This window comes from Ovis aries, chromosome 1 (assembly GCF_016772045.2).
Source record: "Ovis aries strain OAR_USU_Benz2616 breed Rambouillet chromosome 1, ARS-UI_Ramb_v3.0, whole genome shotgun sequence".
NCBI lineage: Eukaryota > Metazoa > Chordata > Mammalia > Artiodactyla > Bovidae > Ovis > Ovis aries.
The window spans coordinates 200504301-200525396 of record NC_056054.1 but is presented as its reverse complement, the minus strand read 5'-3'; positions in this window follow the sequence as shown (position 1 = coordinate 200525396).

Below are 21096 nucleotides of genomic sequence, written 5' to 3'. Positions count from 1 at the left end.
TCCAGATCCTTTATTCAGTCTAGCACATCATATTGCTTCTCAGTGTCATCAACTTGACTCCCACAGTGGTGCTAAGTGCCAAGAAGGACTAGCGGAAAAGGACACCACCATGAAAAGGACATCATGTTGAAAGCTGGTCATTCTAATGACAAAGCGAAAATCTGGATGTCAGAACACTGAGGCAGTCACTTACTATCAGACTTCCTATCAACACTTCTCAGATGCTAGGAGACAATGAAAACTCTTCAAACTTCAGAGGGAAAAGAATTTCAACATAGAACTCTATACCCCCCAAAAATCAATCAAATCTAAAAGTAAAGACATGTAAGACACTTTTGGATGCCCTTATACTCTGATTAAAAAATACTACTTGAAATGTGATTCTCCATCAAAATATAACAGAAATTTGACAAACAGGATGAAATGGGACAGCAGAGAATAACTGAGAAGTAAGAGGGACTAGAAATCAAGTAAGATAGAATCTATTAGATCGGACATTTGGAAGATTCTCCTTTAACCTGAAATATGTAAATGGAATAGAATATTTCCTTTTATACGGCTTAATCCATACTTCCTGGTTCTATATAGAATATTTACATAACAATAATACTATAATTCTGGCCATTCATTTTCTTTTTTATAATTCATCTGGTATATAATAAGATGTATGTAAAATTATAGAAGAGAATGTAGATGTAAGAAATTTTATAAAATAAAAGCAATTACAGAAGAAAGAAAAATTTGAAGATGGTTGAACTGTAGTGTCAGAGAAGACTCTTGAGAGTCCCTTGGACTGCAAGGAGATCCAACCAGTCCATCCTAAAGGAGTTCAGTCCTGAATATTCATTGGAAGGACTGATGCTGCAGCTGAAACTCCAATACTTTGACCACCTGATGGGAAGAACTGACTCACTGGAAAAGACCCTTTGCTGGGAAAGATTGAAGGCAAGAGGAGAAGGGGATGACAGAGGATGAGATGGTTGGATGGCATCACCGACTCGATGAACATGAGTCTGAGTAAGCTCCAGGAGTTGGTGATGGACAGGGAGGCCTGGCATGCTGCAGTCCATGGGGTCGCGAAGAGTCGGACACGACTGAGTGACTGAACTGAACTGGGTATATCATTGTCATTTTCTTTATAGTGGAGTTTTTAGCTGTCTAAAGTTCGATAAATCATGAAATAGAGGTTACTTGTATTACTCAAATTCATGAAGACAACTAGGAGAATATCCAAAAATAATAATCAAGCTAACAACAATTAGGAAGTAGAAGAGGAAGTAAAAGTGGATGGTAATGTCAATGAGTAAACTCCTTAGACCTTATATCTAGAAAGTAATAGGTCTAGTTAGAGTTAACACATCAAAAAGTAGGGATCTAAGTATGTTATATAAAGTTATAACAATAATTACTAGTAAAACTAAAAGGAGGAAATACTGACAGTGGTTATCTCTAGAGAGAAAGTTGGTAATAGAATGAAGGGTAACTTTATGTTTTATTTTTGTTCTTCTGCCCTATTTGAATACTTCAAAATTCTATATGTGCATTAGTTCTATATTTAAACAAAAGAAAATTCAGTCTATGTAATATCTTATAATATGTGGGTGAAAAGCACATCTGGATGATGGTTTGACATGATGCTGGCATATCAATCATTACAAAGAAAAGAAAGAGAAGACTGAAAAAATCAGTTTCATCTCTTTTATTTTAAATATGAAGTATCATGAACCAAGAAGGTGACTCTTTCAAAGAGACTTTACAGTGCTGACTGTAAAACTTAGATTTGTATTCTAATCAAGAACTGACTTGAATTTTTTTAAGTAACCACTATTGTCCCAATGTTGAAGCACAGTCATGGTCAAAATCTGGTAACTTCCGGCACAGTTAACTACCCTGTCAATCAGCCTTTTCAAAATGAGACCCTTTTATCTCTAATTGGATAATTTCAATGCCTACTTTACTAAGCAATGGATTTCCAAGAGCTGTAAATCACCAAATCTCAGATCAATGTTATTAATGCTATTTTTATGCTTTCTCATTTGCCATAGTGTAAGGACGACCCTTCACAGACTTAGGATGGATTTACACATAAGCAAATACATTGTTTTCTCTCACAAAGCCTAACAAAGTGACTTGGGCGGAAAGGTCAGGCCTCTGAGACCCACTAGGCTTTTAACTCTGTGACAGGTCGGGGACCCCTGAAAGGGCATTTCCTCTCTGTCCACTGACCGCACAGAGGTGCTGAGTGGGGACATACGCAAGCCCTAAACGAGCTTTTCTTCCTTTCTTTCCTTTCCTTCTTCCCTCCTTCCTCCTTTCCCCCCCTTCCTCCTCCTCCAACTCCTGCTCCTTCTCTTCCTTCTTCTCCTTTGCCTTCTTAAAACTAGACGAATCTCACCAGAGACCTTAGCTTTTCAAACCCTTCTTGGTGCTCAGCTCAGTACCTTCCTAGCTCCAGCCTTCCTGCTCACTGCACTGCGCCCACACCACCACAGGTGCCAGGTGAACGGACCCTTTATCAGGCTTTAGAGAACCTTCAGCTTTACCGCCTCCACCTATGGTTCCTTCCACCTATACCATCTTCCCCGTCCGTCACGCCCAAATCCTACCCGACATTTAAGTCTTAGCTCATGGATCAGCCTCCTTCATTAAACTTTCCTTTATCTGCTCCCTAAACTTAAGCAATCGCTCCCCCCTCTGCTTGTTACGTCTCTTTGCCTTGTCCTGTCTTTCAGCTCAAGTCTCTGTGTGCATCACATTGCAGTTGTTTCTGCATGCGCTTCAACATCTGGCCATTCTTTCGCATCCATGCCCACTTCCCCTCTCTGCTCTCCTGTTCCATACAGCCTGGCGACTTGTAGGTGCTCAACAAATACCTATTGAGTTCTATTGATTTGCCAAGTCTTACATAGATGGTAAATGTAAAGTTGAGACTAGAACCCAGGCTTTTTACTGCGGCTCAGTTTATTCTCCATCACACCCATGGCCTCACACATTACACCACACATTTAAGGAGCTGATCTGAGCATTTTGAACTATGACAGGGAGTCAAGTGAACGCTTGTGACTTGTCCCAGACTGATATCAATTCAAGCTGACAAGGTGAAGCATAAGGTATGAAAGTGTCCTTAGATAAAGCAAACATTAGAATCTGCCATTTTGATATTTCATAGGTAGTGAAAACACGTCGGACTTCATTAGGCACATTCAACATCCCTTAAAGAAAGGACAGAAAGTGTTTGGTGAAGTGTCACGGCTGCTACCTACTTTTTCACCTATTGTCCTCAGGTGAAGGAGCGAAACTGGTTTCTAAAAGGGGTTTACAGTTTAAAAAAATCTTCAGAAAGCATTAGACTTGCCACGTGTACTTTCTGATTTAAAAGGTGATTTAAGAAATTAAAAACTGAGAAGCTAACATTTAATAAGCATGTCTTCCTGGAAAGATTAAATTTTTTAAAAAAGCTCAGTTTTGATTTATTATAAATAATCAGTTTTTAACCAAGAAAAGTCTGCATCATTGAAACTACAATCCCAATCTAAATTGTTGTTATGTTTCATTTTCTAGTTCATCCTGAAAAAGTAATAAATTATGATCCATAAACTAAAATGTAATGGGAACCAGTGAAGACAGTTTAGCTGAGTTTAATTTTTCCTTTTATATTCTGAGTCAAGGAAAACATCTATAGCAACTGTACTTTAACATGCTACCAATCAAAACTGGATTGTCTGAATCCCTCCTCTTTCACAATGCCCAAACAAACTCTTGTTCTAGTCACCTGTCTTCCTTATTATACACAACCCACTTACACGAGATCTCTATTGCCCAAGATAATTCAAGGACCCTTATTCTATTCAGAAAATTGAAACTTGAAGGAACACACTGTCTGAAATGCCCATGGATTTGTATAGTGTAACAACAAAAAAAAATTATCCAAGATTTCTTAAGTAAAATAAGTCCAGATACTTGATATGAGAGTAATCTCGAGTCTCTCGGCATAATAGATAATACCTAGACACTTGTGATCACACCACTCTTCTAGGGGTGCAGAGTGTTTTATTGCTGAGGAATGAATCCACAGGAACATCCTCTCAACTGCTGCTGCACGTGTAGCACTTGTGGTGTCTTTCTCATCTAGCCTCCTTGTTCATCAACTAAGACGTTTTCCCTTCATTTATATGGAATGTCAGCCTCCTTGAAATATATCACTGCTACAAGTGAGATAAATGTTCACTGGAAAGCATAAATCTTCTCAAAATAAAGATAAGCAAAGTCCCATTTGGATTTTATAATGGGCTGAGTCATGTCATGGAGACATATACCTGAACCCTAACCACGTGACCCCTAACCACTGTGCCTGTGCATGTGACCTTAGTTGGAAATAGGGTCTTTGTAAATAAAACTGAGTCGAGGATCTCAGGATGAGATCATCTTCAACTTAGAATGAACCACAAATCGAATGGTTAATGTCTTTATAAGAGAAAAGAGAGGAAGATTTGAGATACGCAGACGTAGGGGGCGAGGCAATGTGAAGACGAGGACAGAACCTGGAGTGACACAGCTGCAGACCAGGGGATGTCAAGGACTGCCAGCAGCCGCCAGAAGTTGGAAGAGATTCAAGAAACTGCCTCTTCCGCAGGGCCCCCAGTAGGAACCAACCCTACCAATATCTTGATTCCAGACTTCTGGCTTCCAAAATGTGAGGGAATAAGTCTGTGGTACTCTGTTGTGGCAGACTCAGGAAACTAATACAGACTCAGTAGTGGGTACCTCAACAGAAATTTTTGGCTCAGTGGGAAAAGGAAAGTATATGTGTGTATACCGCACATTATGTGTGTCTACATGTCTATATTAATCAATACTGTCAACATAAAACCTCCTATTCCATCATGAGAGTGACAGTTGAGAGGAGTGTTCAGTAAATATTTGTTCCAGGAATGAATAAAGTATTTTCTCAGAAAACTAGCAGTGTGCACACTGTGTGGATATGGATCAGCTAAAATCTTCCCAAGATTGGGAGACTTAAGAGATTGCTGAGTTCTGTTTTTTTCCCATAAGTCTGGGGAACATCAAGAAGAAAAAAACAAAAAAAACTAACAAGCTCCCCTCCCCAAAGACTCCCTTACTCCCTTCCCTTGGCCAGTTGAAAGGGATTCCCTTTATCTCTGACTCCATAGTTTCCTTTTATTGCCTTGCATCACAGTCAGTATGTATGTAACATATATATTATATATAAAATTATATATCCCAGATGGCTCAGTGGGTAAAGAATCCACCTGCTAAGCAGGAGACACAGGAAATATGGATTTGACCCCTGGGTCAAGAAGATACCCTGAAGAAGGAGATGGCAACCCATTCCAGTATTCTTGCCTGGGAAATCCCATGGACAGAGGAGCCTGGCAGGCTACAGTCCACGGAGTTGCAAAAGACTCTGACATGAATGACTGAGTACATGGCAATACCCTTGTATGGTCTCTCTCGCATTAAAGCAAGCAAGTCACAGGCAGTCCTGCGCAGTGAAAAGTGGCTGCATTCAAATCAAGGGACACAAGTTTTCTTCTCACTATGACCCGGAACAAGCTTCACCCTCTCCATGTTTAGGCTCTTCTACATAACAGGAACAAAACTTCCTGTCCAACAGCTCTTACAGGCTTTCTGGAAGTTGCAAATAAAATAATTAGAGTGAAAGTACAGTCAAAAAGAACATGCCAGGAAATATAGCCAGGGAGAGTATATGCTGGGAAAATCTGTCCATATTATAACAAAGAACTGTTTGCCTTTGCATCTCTGGTAGCATGGCTTACCTGAGAGCCCTGCACATAGAGGGTCTCAGGAAAGATCTGGGGAATGAACAAGGGGTGTCCAAGAGCATCATCCTCACTCAGACTGAAACCCCTGAAGCTTCAGGGCAGGGTTCATTAAAGGTCCTTGAAAATGAACAAATGAATGAACAAGATAACCGCATTCTCCCTGACTTCACAAAGGACTGTGGGGATTAATAGGACCCAGCGCTTTATCTGGAAAGGGGCTCCAGCGGTTCCCGGCAGCCTTGAAAAGTGAAGTCACTCAGTCGTGTCCAACTCTTTGTGACCCCATGGACACCAGGCTCCTCCATCCATAGTATTTTCTAGGCAAGATTATACTGGAGTGGGTTGCCATCTCCTTCTCCAGGGAACTTCCCGACCCAGGGATCGAACCCAGGTCTCCCACATTGTAGACAGACGCTTTACCGTCTGAGCCACCAGGGATGTCTCTGTGCAAATGGAGTCCCCATGATCATCATCAGCCTGACCAAAAGACCAAGAGACACTCCTTCTTCTCTGGGCTTCAGGCTTTAAAAACTGTGAGCATCTCACATTTGGCATTTTCTCATTTTGTAGAATTATAATGACCATTTAATTCCTTAATTTCAAATAGCCACTAACTAGATTCTAAATTAATGTAAAATTTGAGACTTTTAATTTCTCCATCAAATTTCCTAGTCTTACTCTATTTCAGGCTCCTGCCAAAGAGTCTTTTTGTTGCAAAGTTTAATTCAGTTGGTTTATAGGACATCTAGATATGCTTCTCTAGTTGTTAGGGAAGCTTACAAAATTTTACTGAGTCACTGATCAAGCAGGAAGGAACCTGATAGATATTCTCTGGAGATTCCTAATTTAGAATCCATGGATCCCGTAAGGCCCACGTATGGATTTCAGGAATGTTATAAACCCTGCAAACTGTTTGCACATTCATCTGTGTGTGTGTATTTGTGATGGTGGTCATTTCCAGATCTAGAACAGGGTAAGAATCACCAATCCATTACTACTGTCTCATTTAAAATATTTTTGCTAATGTGCTGCTACTATTACCATGATACTGAATACCTGCCATGTATTCATCGAACAACCTTCCAATCTAGGTATTTTTATTATTAATATAATGAAGCAATTTGGACTAAGTAACTTGGCTCAACTTGACTGGAAAGTTCAGCTAATAAGATAGAGCAGAATTCCAATTTGTCACAGTCTAAAGAGTACACTTTGGCCATCTCATGCAAAGAGTTGACTCATTGGAAAAGATTCTGATGCTAGAAGGGATTGGGGGCAGGAAGAAAAGGGGATGACAGAGGATGAGATGGCTGATGGCATCACCGACTCGATGGACATGAGTTTAGGTGAACTCCGGGAGTTGGTGATGGACAGGGAGGCCTGGCGTGCTGCGATTCATGGGGTCGCAAAGAGTCGGACACGACTGAGTGACTGAACTGAACTGAACTGAAAGAGTACTCTTTCCACCACACAATAACAAGCCTCAGCATGTTTTTCCTCTAAACTTTTTATGTTGTTGCTCCTCACAGTGATCCCTCCCTAGGGTCACTGGAGCGCACATGGAGTTGAAGGTCACTGCTCGGTCTCAGTTTGCCACCATAAACTATATCGGTATTTTGCCTCCTTGTCCTCCTATGGCCATAGGTCTCAGACACCAGAATAATGGCCTGAAAGGGAGCAGAGGGAGCAGGCGCAAGTCGTCTGACTGTGGCTTTGTGAAGAAATGCCCGAGCAGACTGCTGGCCCAGTCCGTCTCCTACTTGAGAATGAAACCCAAGGAAGTGGAAGTGACTTGCTTAAAGCACTAATTAGCCTGGAGCATAAAGGAAGAGAAGTTATAAAGACTAGCAGGCAGAATGCCCAGGTTCTAGTCTAAGTTCTGCCATATCAGGTAACTTCAGGAAATTCTCCCTGGTTCTCCGTTCCTCAGTTTCCTCATCTGAAAAACAAGAGACTGAGTCATACAATTTCAAAGTCCCCTTCCACCTCACCGCACCGGGAGTGACTAACTTGAGCTTCAGTTTTTAATGTTTTGAACATGTGTTGAAGAAGTGCAAAGTGTTAGAACAGTAAATCAGATTTCGCATAATTTTTAAGGTCACAGAGTCTGGGAAGATATTTTTACTTATAAATCACCTCTTGCTTTAAAAGGCATATAGAAAGCTAATAGAAGTCATTATTGGTGAAATCATCGGGAAAAAGTAGTGGAGCATGCTCAAAGGGAGGCAATTTACGATGATGGATTATCTACCAGCTTGTCTCCTGTCAATTCAAAAAGCTTTCTGACTGCTTGCTTTCCATTTCCAAAGCTTCAGACTCAAATAGCTCTTTACAAAAATGACTGAGCCAGACAAATTAATATAACTGCCACAGGAAGCCCACCACCATCCCCTTTCTGTCTTTTGACTTTATCTAATAACATTTCTATGAAAAAAGAGAATTACCATTTATTGAGGTACTCATAATGCGCCAAGATCTATTTAAGGCACTTCATGTACATGATATCATTTAATACTCTCAACAATTAGGTTTGTTATGTGACATAGGGGCTTGGAGTGCATTGGTGCTTAATCCCTGTATGCATGGCACATGTTTTGCCCCTTGCCCTTCTCCATGTTTCCTAATTAGAAGAAGATTGTGATGGCTGGTACTCTTGCAGCCATCTTGAGATCAGGAAAACACACACACACACACACACACACACACAGGATTTCTGTGCAGCACAGGAGAACCTACAGTCATCACTTACATTTATGGGTGATATGCCAGTGATGGACTGCCCACCTCTGGATTTTTTAATGCTTGATAGAAAAATAGATCCCTGTATATTATTTAATGCCACTTTAATTTGTTTTTCTCTTACTTGCAGTTGAACTCATTTCCTAACTGAAACACATGAAACAGCCCAGTAGAAAAATATTTCTTGAAGATGTCTTACTGTCTCCAAAATTTATGACCATCAAGGACTCTTGAGGATGTGGTATTAAGGAGAGGAGAGGACAGAGATGTACTCATAATGCAGGGGTAAACAGGGAGTAAACTAGACCCAGCTGAAAATGTCAGCTCTGGAACTGAGGAAAAAGAGCTGTGCAGGGAAAAAAGCCATCAGGACTCTACCCTGACTTGGCCACTAAATGAAGGTGATCTTTTGTAAAAAAATTATTTTATTAAAGTATGGTTGATTAACAATGCTGCATTAATTTCTGCTATACATCAAAGTGATTCAGTTATATATATATAAATATATACTTTTTCATATTCTTTTTTATTATGATTTATTACAAGATACTGAATATCGTTCACTGTGCTATGCAATAGGACCTTGCTGTTTATCCATTGTATATATACCAATTTGCATCTGCTAATCTGAAACTATTAATTGATCCCTCCCCTCATCTCCTCCTGGGCAACCACAGTCTGTTCTGCATGTCTGTGTCTGTTTCTATTTTGTGAATATCCACATAGTTGATTATGAACTTCATAATTGCTAAGGCAAAAATTCAGTCAGTTTCAGAGCCACTAACTTCTTAAAAGTCACACAGCAAATTTGTAGCCAAGATAACCAGGAAATTTAGGGGCAGAACTAGGACCCCCAGACTCCTTTCCTGTGCTAAGTGACTCCTAATAAGCCCAGTGACAGCTCCTTATAGGGAGGGCAAACAGTTGAGGGACAACACTCCTCTAAAGTCTGTAAACATTGAGTAGGTCAGGACACCAGAGACTGAGGTTGTTTTTAGAACTTGGTGTCCAGCCAATGTGGACAACCACTGCAATATGAAGGCTACATTAGGAAGAGTACAGAGGGATCAGTAAAAACCATCACAAAAAGGAGAATTGTGGTGCCCATCTAGGCAATACGCTAGAGATGGAAAGTCATTAGAATCTAGACCTGGGATGGGCAGCCTGCCACTCTTACCATCCGATGCATGTGATTCCTCTGATTTGACTCCATTCTGAACAAGCAAATTTTGAGTAAGTTTCAGCTTCCTAGGGAAGCATTTCTATGGGACATGCCAGGTCTGCCATATGATTTATGAATTATGGTCCTTTTGGCCATGGTCCTTCGTTGGGAGTCTATAATTTTTTACATCAACCACATGAGGTTGGTGGAGAAGGCAATGGCAACCCACTCCAGTGCTCTTGCCTGGAAAATTCCATGGACAGAGGAGCCTGGTAGGCTGCAGTCCATGGGGTCACTAAGAGTAGGACACGACTGAACGACTTCACTTTCATTTTTCACTTTTATTCATTGGAGAGGGGAATGGCATCCCATTCCAGTGTTCTTGCCTGGAGAATCCCAGGGACAGGGGAGCCTGGTGGGCTGCCATCTATGGGCTTGCACAGAATCGGACACAACTGAAGCAACTTAGCAGCAGCAGCATGAGCTTGATTGGGCTTCCCAGATGGCTCAATGATAAAGAATCTGCCTGCCAATGCAGGAGTCACAGGAGATGCAAGTTCAACCTCTGGGTCAGGAAGATCCCCTGGAGTAGGAAATGCCAACCCCACTCCAGTATTCTTGCCTGGGAAATCCCATGGACAGAAGCCTGGCAGGCTAGTCATGGGGTCATGAAGAGTCGGACATGACTGAGTGACTGAGCATGCACACATGAACTTGGCTAGTCTAGACCTTCCATGAGAGAAGAAGGAGCACTTTGGTGCTCATAAAATCAGGTGTGAGCCTGCCAGACTGAGGGCCAGAAGATGCCCAATTCCCTAAGGGAAGGAATATATCCTTTCAGAATTCTTGGCAAGTAAGGAGCCAGTGGTTCCCCTGGGGGTCCTTCCCCCAAGTCTTGTGTTAAAACTGACACAGGGTAAGCCCTGAGGAGAGCTTGAGTTCCACACAAGAAAGCTCTTTCTTGCTCACCTCTTCCCTTGCTTGTTTGGGAAACCTCTGTGCACAACCTTGGATTTAGCCACCAGTGATACTTATTACTCCTGGGAACTTGTGCCTGCCTCAGACCCTGCACATTGATGTAAAAATCATTACATCTTAAACAGTCAAATTGCTAGTGCCTTACATTTATTAGACCCACTTCCCTATGAGAAAATTTGAAAATTATATCTCTTCTTGGGTGTTTTATAACTGATTTCAAATAGCCCAGCCCAGCATGAAACCACAGGGAACTGAAATGAAGATAGCGGCAGAAGGGGGAGAAGGATCAACTTTATCCTCTGATTAGCTGAGATGAAAAATAACTTGAGAGATACAAATGGAATGTCAATAACCTGGTTCATTGGACTGGTGGCCTGTTATTCATAAACAGATAAGGGAACCTCTGAAACTTGTGTAGCTTAAGTCTGTTTGTGATGACCAAACAGGACCAGCATAATTGCTTTCATTTTGGATTTCAAAAGTATCCCTAGACTAATGTTAAATACAGAAAAAAAAATTTTTTAATAATATGAAGAAGTCATAGTACATCCAATGGGAAATCAGAATTGAGGAGGAGACAAAACAACTCAGAGTTACTGACTTTTTATAGTTCAGTTTTGAAACAATCTTTCCAAAGGGACTTTGGTGAAACCTCCTTCCCAGTTCACAATCAGGATGCCAGCTCTAAATTCCTATATCTTAATAAAAAAATTTTTTAATTGATGTATGACTAACTTACAAAAGCCTGTACATATTTAATGTATATGACTTGACGAGCTTGGGTAGGTATACATTCATGAAAACATCCTCATATGCCGGGGTCCAGCCCCCGTAGGATCCAGGGGAACCCGAAGGAGAAATGGCATTAGCAAATGATTTAGAGAGAGATAAGGAAAGAATGTTGTAGATAAGAAAATAGAGAGAAAGAGGCTGATATTAACACAGAGAGCCTCTATGTTCCAAGGGATCAGCCTGAAAAAGAGAGTAAGAGAAAGAAAGAAAAACATGGGGAGACCAAGCTTCTTGGGTGAGCGAGGCCCCTTACTTTATTTTCAGAGAGGACTTTTATACCCTGAGTTGTACATACAGCAAGGTGAAAAATGCAGAGTCAACTCAACATTCCATCAGTATTAACTTTTATCGATATCAGGTTCCTTCCTGCAAGAGTCTTATTTTTTGTACATTATCTTCTGGCCTGGAAGCCTGTTGATATTTTATGACCTCTTTTTGATAAAGGTTGGTCAGCCAGAACAATACTTTTCCCGTAAAGTGTTTCTTCTTAAATTCCTAGCCTGCATCACCCTTAAAGTACAGAGTTATATTTTTATGGAGCAAAGATTTAGTAGGTTACAGCAAAGAAAGAACTTATTAACTCAAAGTCTAATGTTGCTAATGTTAAAGCTGCTGCTTGTTTTTTCTACATCCTGACTATATGCACTCCCAGGAACACAATGGATAAGAGATGTGAGAACTTGGCAGCAAGCATTGGCTCAACAATGTTGCAAGAGTCTGGATAAACCTGCCAAGTAAGCTAAAATGCTAACAGGGGGTTTGAATCGAAACACTCTTATCTTGTGCAGGAGATTTATTAGCTAGAGCCCTAAGTTGATTTTCTTCAGAGAAAGGTGGTCGAGGATAGCCCCTGTTAATGTCAGAGGAGTTGGTGAAAGTCATGAAAAAACAGACAGTTTGGGGGCAGATGCTCAAGAAGGGGGGCCCCTCGAGGCTTGATCTCACCTTTGCCCATCAGACCTCTTCCTCATGACCTTTGCCATGGGTGGGATTCTCCATGCTGGCTCCCAGCACTCATACTCTATGCCATAAACACATCCACCACCTCTAAAAGTTTCCTGTTACTCTATATATTTGTTTTATGTTTATTTTGCAATAAGAACACAAGATCTACAGTCTTAGCAAAATTTTAAGTATATGTACAGTATTGTTAACTGCAGTTCTCTAGGACATACTCATCTGTATAACAGAAACTTTGTACCCTTTGGCTAATGCCTCCCTTTTCCCCATTCCCCTAGACCCTACAAAGCATCCTTTACTCTCTCTATGAATTTGACAATTTTAGATTCCTTATATAGGCTGTATTATGTAACATTTGTCCTTCTGTATCTGGCTAATTTCACTTAGCATGATAACCTTCATTCATGCTGTCACAAAGGCAAGATTTCCTTCTTTTTGAAGTTGAGCAGTATTCCATTATATGTATATACTTCATTTGCCTTATCCATTCATTTATTGTTGGACATTTACATTGCTTCCCTACCTTAGCTACTGTAAATAATGCTGCAATAAACATGAAAGTATGTCTTCAAGATTCTGATCTTAATTCCTTTGCATATACACCCAGAGGTAAAATTCACTGGATCATGTGGTAGTTCTATTTTTAATATTTTGAAAAACCTCTATACTGCTTTCCATGGGGGTTGTCTCAAGGAACTAGAAAGAGAAGAAAACACTAAGCCCAAAGTTGGCAGAAGAAAGGAAGTGATGTGAAGATTAAAGCAAAATAAATGAAATAAAAAATTTTAATCAATAAAACTTGGAGTTGGTTTTTTGAAAGAAATAACAATATTGAAAAATCTTAGCTAGACTAGAAAAAGAGAGAGAAGATTCAAATAATTACAGTCAGAAATGGAGTGGGATATTATAGCCAGTGCCATAGAAATAAAATAAGGGACTATAATGAACAACTGTATATCAACAAACTGGATAACTTAGAAGAAATGGATAAATTCCTAGAAACACACCATGTACCAAGACTGAATCAAGAAGAAGTAGAAAGCCTGAACATGTCGGTAACAAATAAGGAAATTGAATCAGTAGTTAAAATAGCCCCAAGAAGTGGAAACCCAGGGCCAGTTTGCTCACAGGTAAATTCTACCAAACATTTAAAGATTTAATACCAATCCTTCTTAAACACTTCCAAAAACTAGAAGCATAGGGAACACTTCCAAACTTATTTTCTGAGGTCTGCATCAACCTGATAACAAAGCTAAACAAGACACCACAAGAGAAGAAAATCATGATCTCCATTGAAAATTTATGTAAAAATCCTCAATAAAATGCTAACAAACCAAATTCAGTAGCATATTTCAAGTATCATGCACCATGACTAAGTGGGATTTATCCCTGGGATGCAGGGATAAACCACATTAACAGAATGAAGGAAAAAATGGCACTATCTTCTCAATAGATGCAAAAAAAAAAAAAAAGCATTTGACAAAATCCAATACTCTTCCATGATAAAATTTCTCCAAAGAATTATGAACAGAAATAATTTGGCTATATATGAAAAACTCACAATCAATATTATATTCAGTGGTAAAAAATTGAAAGCTTTTCTTCTAAGGTCTGGAACAAAGAAAGGACGCCCACTTTTGTCAAATATTTAACATAATTCTGTAAGTTCTAGCTAGAGTAATTATATAAGAAAAAACAATGCATCCAAATTTGAAAGAAGTAAAATTAATCTCTGTTTGTAGATGACATTATTTTGTGTATCTTATTTAATTTAGCATTCTGACACTTACTCCATTTTCCATACTTTGCAGTCCTTCACCTGAATGTCTTACCTTCCCTAGTAGATGGTCAGTCTTTGAAGGAAGGGCTAGGTCTCTTCTATCTATTTTTCTTGCAGTGATGGCTTCATGCCACTCAACTTGCAGGTGTTCAGTACAGATGGAGAAGGAAAATGTGGGTAAGCTGTAGTATAAAGGGAGTCACTTATGGGTGTACAGCTCTTAACAGTTTCCAAAATGGCTTCACAGATTTGCTCTCGTTGGAACCTCCAAAAACTCCAGGAAGTTCACTGGGACTATTATGTTCTTCTTTAGATAAAAATGCTTTATCTTCCATAGGCATCATTTCCATGGGTCAGCACTAAAACAGGGATTATAATAGCCCCTATCTCATAAGCCAGGTACAGATACTAAAAGGAGTAAAAGAATTAATGTATGTAAAGGCATACACAACAGAGCCTGGCACATAGGAAATGCTATGCACACTTGCTGTTTTACTTTTTCTCATTAGTTTCTCATTTAATCTGGAATCAGAAGACTAGGACCTAGATTTTCTGCTTCTGAATCCAGGGTCCCTTTCAGCACCTCCAGGCCTCTGACACAGCATGAACCAGGTCTGTGCAAACCACTTCCTGCTGGACCTTTCCATGGCCTCGTTTATGTCACAGGTATTTGAAGTGGACCTTCTCCAAGGACACTGCCTGCCATGGCCATCTATAGCTGCTTTCATGAAGATAAACATTCTTCCCTTCCTGAGAAGCTTCTTTTTCCTCCAGGGTTCATCTCTTCCTTTCCACAGAAGAGAGAAGGCCTTTTGTCCCTTGGAACTTCAGCCCTCCTGAATTTTTCTAAATAGTCATCTGCCCTCCACCTGGATATGGGACAGGTAATGCCCTGAATGGGCAGAAATGCTACTGCAAGCCCTCGGTCAGAGAGGTAGTTACACAAAGTGGTTGATGGGCACATAAGTACATAGCAGTAGAGAGGAGACCCTGGCCACAGTCTTAATGCTGATGCCAGGACAGCTGGCCTGTTCCAGGAGGAAAAGAGCTTCGCTGAAGGAGGGCCAGCGTGGCTCACACGTTCTCAGCCCACCACCACAGCAGTCCAGTGTGCTGGCTATGCTATAAATCCTTCCTCAGATTATTAGAAGGTCAAAAACAAACAAAAAGTTTAAGCTATTAAACAAAAAGTAACCACCATGTCCTAGGGATTTGAACACAGACTCTAGTTGCTGAATTTATTCAAACACAACAGAATCCTTTCTCCATTCTCATACCTACTGGTCAAGGCAGGGCTGGATGTCCTTCAGAAGTCCTTTCTGACCACCTCTCACGAAAAAACATCTGTCTTCTATATGAATGAACTCCCACGTTTTCTCTGTCCTGTTTTGAGACACTTAGTTATTCTGCTTTGTTAAAACTTGTCGGTCTATTCCTGACCTCAAGCATCACTCCAGTGCAGAATTAACTTTGCTCTTACGAGTGCCAAGGCAGACCCTTCTACATGCCTCTTCTGTGGTCTTTACCTCATTTCCTCACGGTTATTTGCTTACGTCCATCTCCCGCAACCCCTGCCATCACCACTGCTGAGTTCCACTAGAACAGAGAAGATGGTGTTTTTCCTTCCTTGTACCCCCATTGCCTCATATAGTGTTATTAATTGTGAACTGAATTCAGTGAGGTCAGATTGAGATTTAGTCATCTCAAAATGTGCCCGGCACATAGGAACTTGCTTATTACTTATTAATTGAATGGAAATTCTGAATTAGTGGCTATTTCTGAGGAAATAAATCTCCACTGTTTTTCAAGTTTACATTATAAACTTAGTAATGGGTATCGAGGAGTACAATGTATGAGAGGGGAGAATGGTTCTGGGAAAAGTTTTGATTCATGATAGTCATGTTTTATTAAAGTCCATTAGCTTTGCAAAAGGCTAGTCTCTGAACTTTATAAGTTATAGGCTGGGAAGTGGTCTTAGAGCAATGTATCTAGTTCACCTCACATCTGATAGTTGAACATCCAGCCTACCTCTGAGCATCTGTAGGGATAAGAAAACATTAGTCCTTTAAGCACAGATTCAACTTTTAGGCAGCTGTATTAAAATGCTCCTCCTATATTAATCTGTCATTATAAACAATGACCAGGAGTATTCTGTGGCCCAAAGGAACATGTTCTATAAGGACAAATAAAGAGAAAACAAGGTGCAAAAGCCAACACAGGCATCATGAACATACCCATGAAAAATATGTATGGCAGGGGAAAACACAGAAGAAAACACATAAAAATGATAATTCATTCACTTCTTTACCAGACAGTATTAAGGCTCTACTCGGCACTAGCACTGTTCTAGGTCCTATGATATTATATGAATAAGATAGATGAGCTTTCATAGTTCATGGTCATGGTGATGAAATTGGACTGAATTTTGTTTATCTTCTCTAGATTCCGCATTATCTGGACTAGTTTTATTTTGATCATTAAAATCCTATAAGGTTTAAGAAGTCCTTCCATACACTGAAAGCACATAAATCTTTTATTTCTAGAATCTTGGAGTTCTTAGAAAAGATATCATGTTAATAGCTTCTCCTGAAGAAGATGTTGAGGGAGAGATAATCAACTGTACCAAGGTGAGTGTGACGTGTCTGCAAGGAACTCATCAGCTAAGCAACACTTTCCATGATTTAAAACATGGAACAACCACACGACTCTCAAGTTGGAGAGGACCTTCTGATTTATTTATTCAGGTTACCTCAGCTAAGAGCAGAGTTAGACCAAGCAATCACAGGATGATGTTATAATAATAAGACCTCAGTGGTGAAAGGACACTCAGAGTTGGACCTGCAGCCAGGGTCCCTAGATGTCATTCAATATCAGATTGAAGTCCTCTAAAAACAAGCCATCTCAGATACCTGGTGAAACTTTTGCAAGAGAGGATTTCAGCTCATTAAAAACCTAATGAATAGCTCATGGAGGGGAGGTGTCCACTTCCAGTGGCTCTTCCTTCATTGTTCGGTTGTCTTCTAACGGAACTGGGCTGGAAGGGTCATGAGCACCCGCTCCAATCAATTATGTGAAAACAGTCTCCATGCATTACTACAGATTTACATCCTCCTGGCAATATGGCTGTGGGTGATGAGCAGCATCTCCTTATGACATTCCTAGAAGATAAGATTGCCCATCAAACCAGGGTCACTCTACCTGGGATCACAGCACAGAGTTTGGGAAGGAAGTCTGATGATGCAGACCAAAGCTGTACAAGTTCAAACTCCTTGAAAGTCAGTAAAAATATTACCCCAATTCTAGAATCACTAATAATGGAGTTCAACCAAATAGCTTTACTGACCCATACCAACAACTTTAAAATTGAATTCTTCTTGGGCTTGCTGGAGGGACTAACACCTCCCAAGGCAGCTAGCTGCTTTAGTAAGCTTTGCAACCTGTGTTCTCACAGAAGCTGGATGTAAAACCAACAGTGTTCTTCAGCAGAGAGAACTTCACTAGAAGCAAAGAAAATCATCCACAGAGAGGCATATTTTGCCCTGGTCTGATGAGATTAGTAACATTATCTTCATTTCCACAAGATTCAGTTCGGTTCAGCTCAGTCACTCAGTCATTTTTGACTCTTTGCAACCCCATGAATCGCAGCACGCCAGGCCTCCCTGTCCGTCACCAACTGCTGGATTTCACTCAGACTCACATCCATAAAGTCAGTGATGCCACCTAACCATCTCATCCTCTGTTGTCCCCTTCTCCGCCTGCCCCCAATCCCTCCCAGAATCAGTCTTTTCCAATGAGTCAACTCTTTGCATGAGGTGGCCAAAGGCTTTAGCATCACTCCTTCCAAAGAAATCCCAGGGCTGATCTCTTTCAGAATGGACTGGTTGGATCTCCTTGCAGTCCAAGGGACTCTCAAGAGTCTTCTCCAACACCACAGTTCAAAAGCATCAATTCTTCAGTGCTCAGCTTTCTTCACAGTCCAACTCTCACATCCATACATGACCACTGGAAAAACCATAGCTCTGACTAGATGGACCTTTGTTGGCAAAGTAATGTCTCTGCTTTTGAATAGGTTGGTCATAACTTTCCTTCCAAGGAGTAAGCGTCTTTTAATTTCATGGCTGCAATCACCATCTGCAGTGATTTTGGAGCCTCCCAAAACAAAGTCTGACACTGCTTCCACTATTTCCCCATCTATTTCCCATGAAGTGATGGGACCAGTTGCCATGATCTTCGTTTTCTGAATGTTGAGCTTTAAGCTAACTTTTCACTCTCCTCTTTCACTTTCATCAAGAGGCTTTTGAGTTCCTCTTCACTTTCTGCCATAAGGGTGGTGTCATCTGCATATCTGAGGTTATTGACATTTCTTTGGGCAATCTTGATTCCAGCTTGTGCTTCTTCCAGCCCAGCGTTTCTCATGATGTACTCTGCATATCAGTTAAATAAGCAGGGTGACAGTATACAGCCTTGACGTACTCCTTTTCCTATTTGGAACCAGTCTGTTCTTCCATGTCCAGTTCTAACTGTCGCTTCCTGACCTGCATATAGGTTTCTCAAGAGGCAGGTCAGGTGGTCTGTATTCCCATCTCTTTCAGAATTTTCCACAGTTTATTGTGATCCACACAAAGGCTTTATCACAGTCAATAAAGCAGAAATAGATGTTTTTCTGGAACTCTCTTGCTTTTTCCATGATCCAGTGGATGTTGGCAATTTGATCTCTGGTTCCTCTGCCTTTTCTAAAACCAGCTTGAACATCAGGAAGTTCATGGTTCACGTATTGCTGAAACCTGGCTTGGAGAATTTTGAGCATTATTTTACTAGCGTGTGAGATGAGTCCAATTGTGTGGTAGTTTGAGCATTCTTTGGCATTGCTTTCCTTTGGGATTGGAATGAAAACTGACCTTTTCCCGTCCTGTGGCCACTACTGAGTTTTCCAAATTTGCTGGCATATTGAGTGCAGCACTTTCACAGCATCATCTGCCAGGCTTTGAAACAGCTCAACTGGAATTCCATCACCTCCACCAGCTTTGTTTGTAGTGATGCTTTCTAAGGCCCACTTGACTTCACACTCCAGGATGTCTGGCTTTGAGTGAGTGGTCACACCATCATGATTATCTTGGTCATGAAGATCTTTTTTGAACAGTTCTTCTGTGTATTCTTGCCACCTCTTTTTAATATCTCCTGCTTCTGTTAGGTCCATACCATTTATGTCCTTTTTCAAGCCCATCTTTGCATGAAATGTTCCCTTGGTATCTCTAATTTTCTTGAAGAGATCTCTAGTCTTTCCCATTCAGTTGTTTTCCTCTATTTCTTTGCATTGATCACTGAAGAAGGCTTTCTTATCTCTTCTTGCTATTCTTTGGAACTCTGCATTCAGATGCTTATATCTTTCCTTTTCTCCTTTGCTTTACAATTCTCTTCTTTTCACAGCTATTTGTAAGGCCTCCTCAGACAGCCATTTTGCTTTTTCACATTACTTTTCCATGGGGATGTTCTTGATCCTTGTCTCCTGTACAATGTCACAAACCTCTGTCCATAGTTCATCAGGCACCCTGTCTATCAGATCTAGTCCCTTAAATCTATTTCTCACTTTCACTGTATAATCATAAGGGATTTGATTTAGGTCATACCTGAATGGTCTAGTGGTTTTCCCTACTTTCTTCAATTTAAGTCTGAACTTGGCAATTAGGAGTTCATGATCCAAGCCACAGTCAGCTCCTGGTCTTATTTTTGTTGACTGTATAGAGCTTCTCCATCTTTGGCAGCAAAGAGCATAATCAATCTGATTTTGGTGTTGACCATCTGGTGATGTCCACGTGTAAAGTCTTCTCTTGTGTTGTTGGAAAAGGGTGTTTCCTATGACCAGTGTGTTCTCTTGGCAAAACTCTATTAGTCTTTGCCCTGCTTCATTCCACATTCCAAGGCCAAATTTGCCTGTTACTCCAGGTGTTTCTTGACTTCCTACTTTTGCTTCCAGTCCCCTATAATGAAAAGGACATCTTTTTTGGGTGTTAGTTCTAAAAGGTCTTGTAGGTCTTCATAGAACCATTCAACTTCAGCTTCTTCAGCATTACTGGTTGGGGCATAGACTTGGATTACTGTGATATTGAATGGTTTGTCTTGGAAACGAACAGAGATCATTCTGTGGTTTTTGAGATTGCATCCAAGTACTGCATTTTGGACTCTTTTGTTAACCATGATGGCTATTCCATTTCTTCTAAGGGATTCCTGCCCACAGTAGTAGATATAATGGTCATCTGAGTTAAATTCACCCACTCCAATCCATTTTAGTTCGCTGATTCCTAGAATGTCGACATTCACTCTTGCCATCTCCTGTTTGACCACTTCCAATTTGCCTTGTCATGGACCTAACATTCCAGGTTCCTATGCAACATTGCTCTTTACAGCATCTGACCTTGCTTCTATCACCAAATAAGATGGTAGGTGTTGCCAGAGGGCATCAGAGGGCAGACACACTAAAACCATAATCACAGAAAACTAGTCAATCTAATCACACTAGGACCACAGCCTTGTCTAACTCAATGAAACTAAGCCATGCCCTGTGGGGCCACCCAAGATGGGCGGGTCATGGTGGAGAGGTCTGACAGAATGTGGTCCACTGGAGAAGGGAAAGGCAAACCACTTCAATATTCTTGCCTTGAGAACCCCATGAACAGTATGAAAAGGCAAAATGATAGAATACTGAAAGAGGAACTCCCCAGGATTACTTACTGACTACCAAAATCTGCCTCAGAATCCTGCTCTGAATGTTACAAAATTTCTACCACTTCAGGTCATGCCTCTTTTATTACAGGACAAGATAGGAGGATGGGTACATGAGGTCTCAAAGTTTCTTAGTAAATATCCTTGTCATACAGGGGGTT